The sequence below is a fragment of the Canis lupus genome, chromosome 28, assembly GCF_048164855.1.
Source record: "Canis lupus baileyi chromosome 28, mCanLup2.hap1, whole genome shotgun sequence".
In the NCBI taxonomy this organism is placed as follows: Eukaryota; Metazoa; Chordata; class Mammalia; order Carnivora; family Canidae; genus Canis; species Canis lupus.
The window spans coordinates 4,040,205-4,046,832 of NC_132865.1; the positions used below are offsets into that span (position 1 = coordinate 4,040,205).

A 6,628-nucleotide genomic window follows, 5' to 3' on the forward strand; every position below is an offset into this window, starting at 1 on the left:
TTCCCCATAGTACCTTTAAAGTTCTTTACAGTTTCTGGTGAATAAAACAGTCTATTTTGGTTCTTCCAACAGTTTTCCATGGATCATGCTATGACCCGGAAATGTCTGCTCCACCTTCTGCTGGTTGGCATCCCAGTCTGGTGCAACTCCCTGAGAGTGACAGAGAAGCGTGGGTCCCGGGGAAAGTGCCTTCTTTGGAGCTAGAAATCTTGGGTGGCAAGCTTGGCCTTGGCCTTCAGAAGTCATTACGTATCAGGGTGTGAACACATCCCTTAACCATTCTGACTCCCTTTCTTTCTTTCTTTCTTCTTTCTTTTCTTTCTTTCTTTCTTTCTTTCTTTCTTTCTTTCTTTCTTTCTTTCTTTTTTTAGATTTTATTGATTTATTCATGAAAGACACAGAGAGAGGCAGAGACAAAGCAGAGGGAGAAGCAGACTCCCTGGGGGAGCCCTATGCGGGACTCGAACCCAGGACCCTGAGATCACACCCTGAGCCAAAGGAAGACGCTCAATCACTGAGCCACTCAAACGTCCCTCTAACTCTGTTTCTCATCGGTCTAAAAGGTAGATAATAATAATACTAATCATAAAATTATCTTTCTAGTCTCCCTCTTTACATGATTCGGGAAGCTCTCAGTCATAGTAATGATGATAATAATGAGTAGGATAATGTTTACCAAGGCAATTTAACAGCCCTAAAGCACCAGCCAGCACAGGCATGGCTGTCAGGCCCATTATCCCAACCGTGTCCCACCACTCTGTGGTGTTTGCATGTGAGGCTAGGAAGACGCCTACTAGAGTGTAAACTCTTCTAAGGCAGGGTCTGTATCTTATTGGTGGTGCCATTCACCTGCCTTGTTACCAGACATGTAATAGATGGTCGGTACTGTTTGCTGAATGAAGAGCTAACTGAATATGATAGGTAATCATGTGAAGGCCAATTAGGCTTGTCTTGTATACTCTCCAGAAATAAAACTATGCTTGTAATAGGACATCATAGGAAGACAAGTAGAGGTTCAATACCAGATAGATGAGAATTAAACCTACGAGAAATCCAAAAAATGGAACAGGGTGCCTCTTTAAATAATGTCTTTGCGATCACTGAGTTTTTCTTAGCAGAGGTTACTGCATCTATCAGGAAAAAAAAATGAGGAAATGTTGCAATAACGAAAAATGCTGAAAAAATTCAAGGACTCCAAACAATGTCTTCCACTGTCTGTATCCATCATGGGTTGGCAGGGATGCTTTGACCACTTGAGTCACCTGGACCCAGATGATGGAACAACCATCATCTTGAATGTTGCCCCATCATCATGGCTGAGGGAAAAGGAACGTGGTGCAAACATTTATGGATGGACAACTAAATGCTGCAGCCTGTGAGTGACACATTATTTCCACGTACAGCTCGTTGGCAAGAGCCAGCCAGTTGACTCCAAATATCATGTGATCAGGAAATGCAACCCCACAGGGTACGTAGGAGATAACAATATGAATGGCTACTATACCCAATCACTGAATAGGGATGTTGTGAAGACAGTAACGTAGGAGGGTGAGGAACTATGAGAACATCAGTACTTGACTGGTTGATACAGCAAATGCACATATTTTTCTAACCCCTCTGCCCGTGTCTGCAAACTTTGTTTTCATTTAGCCAATCTCACATATGTTGCACTTGTACTTCCAGGCCAGCAAGTTCTAAATACACCTATGTTCAACTGCTTTCCTTAATTGTTGACTTGCATTTGTGTCTTTTACCCTTTTCTGGATTGTTTGCTGTTTGGAGGACTTTACCCAATACTGATTCTCTTATATCCTATCATGATTCTGTAGATTTCACTATAGAAATGTACACCAACCCCCCCCCCCAATTATTTTTCTTTTTTGGACTAAGCACACTTTAAGACGACTTCTCACTGTAAGGCGACTTCTCGATGGCCATAATGAAAACTCTTTTTTGGAAGAACAGAGTGTACCTTGAAGAGAGGTTTACATTGTGTAGACACCCATTATGATGGAAAACTGAGATTCCTGGCAACATGATGGGAAAGTGTGGCTTCTGAGTTAGCAGCCCAGGGAGCCAGTCTCTTAACAGACCATTGTTTGTGGTGCCGTATTCTTGCTCTCTAATAGACATCAACATGGGTCTGTGTGTACGTGATGAAATAGAATCAGATCTTTGTGGCTTGATGAGTTGTTTCACGAAGGCTGCAAAGTTAAAGTGAAGCTCTGAACTGCCTCGGATAGAGTAGAAATCCCCTGGTCAATGCACAGGCTCTAGTGTTCTCGTGAATGTGTAGTTCTTTCTTCTGTGCTGCTTTGTTTGATGACTCTGTGTGTGTGTGTGTGTGTGTGTGTGTGTGTGTAGTGGAGGGAAGACTGATTATGAAAAACATGCATAACTAGGATCAGGTTTCAAAACTCATCTTTATTAAATATGGTTAGACGTAATGGTGTCTTAAGGCAAAGCAGGGGACACAGAGTGGCAAAGTGCCTTTTATAAGAATCCTCCCAAATTCTAAATTTGGTCATAATGGCACTTAAATCAGCTCTCTGAAGCATGTCTCAGCATATGGTGGCTCTCGCTGTATTATTTTGTCTAAAATGTTGTGGTTATCTTGGCTTGTGGCACTGGAGTAATTACAGGGTTTTACCCTCCCATTTTTTGCTCACTGGTCTTTAGTGAGAAGACTTAACAGCCATTTGTCTAGTCTACTCTGAATGAGAAGCAATTTTTCTCCTCTGCCTTGCTGAATGATAATGAGGCAATGAGTGTGTGGCTTTTGGAAAGACACACTGACCTGTCCGTGCTGGAAGTTTGATGTGTGTAGCAGCCACTATCACGAGACTGTGAAGGTAGAGCACGATGGTATCTTTGGAGTGGCTAAAAATACACAAATGCCAAGGATGTACAGTGGAATTTGTCCGGATAGTTCCCTTAAGTGACAGTCGTATGAGGAAGGAATGTGTCAAAAGTGCCATCTCATCCTCAGCAAAGTATGTCACAACTGATAGGAAAGGACGTCACCGCCTCATGGCTCTGGTTTAAGCAGAGTGGTATTCTGGAATTCTCCAAACAGTAAAGAATGGCCTGGTTTGGAGCCAATCTCTCTTGGTGTGTTTGGCCCCATCAACCAGAGAAAATAGAATTCTTATTCGAAATTTATGTCAGATGCAGATAAGACTCAGAAGAAACAAATGTGAAATCCTTATTGGCCCACTTAACTCGTCGTGGATTCTTACTCCTGATGTGTGACTTTGTTATGCCAAGTCATATGGTTGGGTAATTATAATACCGTTGACGAATTTCAGGCCTCTGTGACTGAGGAAAAAGCAGGATATGGTCACAACTGATAGGGAAGGACATCATAAAAGCTAACTCGGTCCCAAGTAGTCAGTTCAGAATGTGGAGAGCCTCATAGAAGTGCCTAGCTGTGCGGCTTAACATAGTTTATACTCATACACAAATCACTTTGAAGGCAGGCTTTTCACTCCGTTTTATTTTTAAAAAGTCCCACCTAAGCCAGGGAAACTTTCACTGCAAAAAGCGTGTGAGCTATAGAGTGTACACATCCATGTGGGCCCAGTTCACACGTAACGTGAGAGGGCTTCCCGGGACTGAGAAGCACCACGCTTACTTTTTCATGTTTTATGTGGCAGTTTTATCTTGTGCTTTATTTGTTTCTCCCCCCACCAAACTCCCAAAGGTCCCAAAACACATTGGGGATTCTCTTAGGTTTACGTGCTTCATGGATACTTTAATAACTGGAAAGATAACATGAGTCACACACTGGACTGTGTGTTAGTATCTCTCCGAAAGTAGACTTTGAACCTGGCAGACGGTAGCACTGGTGAAGGCACAGCTCTTCTTAGGATGCAAATCCCTCTCAGCCCAAGAATTTTGCCCCCCACGATGTATACAGGCTCCTTGGTTCATTACATCCAGCCCGCCACCACGCAGGCATGCTTCCCCTTTGTGCTTTGGAGAGTTGAGCGAAGAGCACTGATGTGAGCCCACTCCAAAGCTAAATGCAATCATTAGGTCCCAATTCTTGTTCCTCTATCTCCCCAGCACCCTTCAGGGTATCCTGTTGGAATAATCCACGTCGCACAGTCGCGTAATTGAGTTCAGGTCACAATGCAAGCCAACTGCTCTGGAATACCAACTCGCAAGCACCACTCAACGAGAGGATACGTCTTTATCCTGCACAGAGGACCTAGAGACGCTGTGCTATCACCCACGTGACGTACAGTGCTTCTGAATACCAATGGTGTTCACCAGGAAAAGACCTTCTTCAGATGGAAGAGGCCCAACCTCTCAGGGATAGGAATCCTTAACTAGCTACCAGGCTCAGAGCTACCAATCTGTTGCCGTACAATTAATTCTGGTGGCATACAGTGAAGGAATAAGGTTTCTCTGTGGTTCGGCAACATAATCACACGTGAAGCAGTGCCTATAAATCACAGGTGTGTGCCGTTCCTGCTAATTGGTGAACTAACCTATTAACAAGTCTCTTAAGTGTTACACGATTTAGATATGTGAGCAGAGAGATCCGTTATACTGGGGAATCCTGAAATTTGTACGACTTGCCTACAAAGAGCAGAGCAAGATACCTGCCTGGAGGTTGCTGTGCTGAATTTCAGTTCACACTTAAGGAGGGCATTTGCTTTAGTCATTGCCAGCTCCCACTCATAACTTGAAAAGCCTCAAATTGTGCCGGCTACAGGGGGTCATACTAAATTGTTGTCAGCATTGAACGAAAGTCCTAAGCACATCGTTCCGAGCAACTGATATAAGAGTAAGTAGAGCTTTGAACAAAGGCAAATGCGTCGGGCAGAGCGTTTGGAGATACGTATTTTGAATAAAAAGTTAAACTTTGTGCAGTCCGAATACAAAACCCTTGAAAGCATTGTATATAAGTTTGAGAGACAAAGAAAAGCACCATTCGAGAAGGCTGATTAATTGAATTGCTCTTCACTGTGCATGCCAACGGTGACGGAAATATATTTATCAATACACTTTTTAGTCACACGAAATGGGTACCATCTAAACCAAGGAAGAGACTCGAGGATGCACAAAAGCACTGTTGAATGTCTTCTGACGATGGTTTGGTGAGTGAAATGTAAAGCCAGGATTTACAAATATTACACAAGTGAACACTGTTACTGCACTCAGGCTGAAAAATCCTGTTCAAATCCAATAAGTGGTTTAAGATGTGCAAATAGAGGCTTCTGCAGGGAGTCAGGCATTAGAAGCCACCTGGAGCATGTGCTAGAGATTGTATCCATCAATACAGCAGCTGGGCTGAAATTATAAAGAGAGCTGCTTTTCATCACGCTTGTTTTAATGCATACATTTCTCCTGTCACTGGCACCCCAGGAAAACTGCTAAGCACAAAAATGAATGGTGCCCATTACCTGATATTCATACTTGTGACAACAGAGGAAAGAATCACAACACAACAGTAAGCAAAAAAATTGATATCCAAATTATTTTTAAGTTGCTGCAGTAGGAGAAAATCTTGAAAACCAATTGGCAATATTTTAATATGAGAAGTGGGGGGGGGGAAGCAGAGTCATTTCATAGTTGATTGTAAATGTCCTTCTTCGACGATATAGATGGGCCCTACAATTATTTTCAATGCTGGGTCACATTCTAAACTACATTCTTGTACTTGAGAATGGGGGAGAGATGTCTTCTCTAGTATGAGACTCCATGCAAAATGCTGGTTGGGGAAAATCTTAGGAGCCTGGGTTGGATCCAACCTGTCCCAATGTCGGAGCCAGAAAGCACAGTCCCTGAAGTGGTTCTGTAACCGTTGGGCTGATGGACTGGTGTTCAGGCCTCTCTAGCATTTCATGTGACTCATAACTAAATAGCAAGTGCCAGCTATTGCCTAATTGTGCTTTAATGATGATGGCACAATCTATATATAACATACTATTAAACTGATGCCTTTGGAACAACATGGAAACAGCCTCAGTAATAGCTAATTATTAAAAAGACAAAACAAATCAATGGTAACGAAAAGAGATCAGTGGTTGCTTCACGTCTGGGGTGAGGACGAGTTTGACTGGAAAGAGGCATGAAAGTCGTTTTTGGGGGAACAGAAATGTGATCTACCTTTGTTGTGACAGTGATGACACAAGTGTGTACATTTATCAAAGCTCATTGCCCTGAGTAATTAAAATGGATACATTTCATCGTGTATAAATTATACCTCAATAAAGCTGATCTTTTTGAAAGCATCAGTATCAGAAACATCATTTCAGTATGTTGTGGTTTGATATTTTATATAACCGACTTCAATTTTCTCTTTCTCTTTTCATTTGTTAAATGTCTGCGAATTCGCCTTTCACTACCTAAGAGGACTTGGGCCATTTGTCGAGCTTGTGGAGCTTACTGGAGAGTGAATTTGCATTTCAGAAGGAAACTTTCTACACACTGGATGGGTTTAGAGGAGTTAATCAAGAAAGCAGATCCTGACATGACACTTAAGACTCTAGATTAAGTTGATGTGATTTTTTTTTTCCTCCCACAGAGTAATGTGTGGAGGAGGCTGGTGCAGTAGTTCAGGGAAAAGCATGGCTTTGGGTGTAATGGAAACAATGATGAACTGGAAAATTAAGAG

General features: G+C 42.4%; 1 long non-coding RNA gene across 1 annotated transcript; it reads left to right on the top strand.

Moving 5' to 3' along the window:
- Nucleotides 1-377: 377 nt before the first annotated feature.
- LOC140620112 (uncharacterized) lies at nucleotides 378-6,245 on the top strand. The gene is made up of 2 exons (XR_012019851.1): nucleotides 378-563; nucleotides 4,069-6,245. It is a non-coding gene; the product is annotated as an uncharacterized lncRNA (long non-coding RNA).
- Nucleotides 6,246-6,628: the final 383 nt, after the last annotated feature.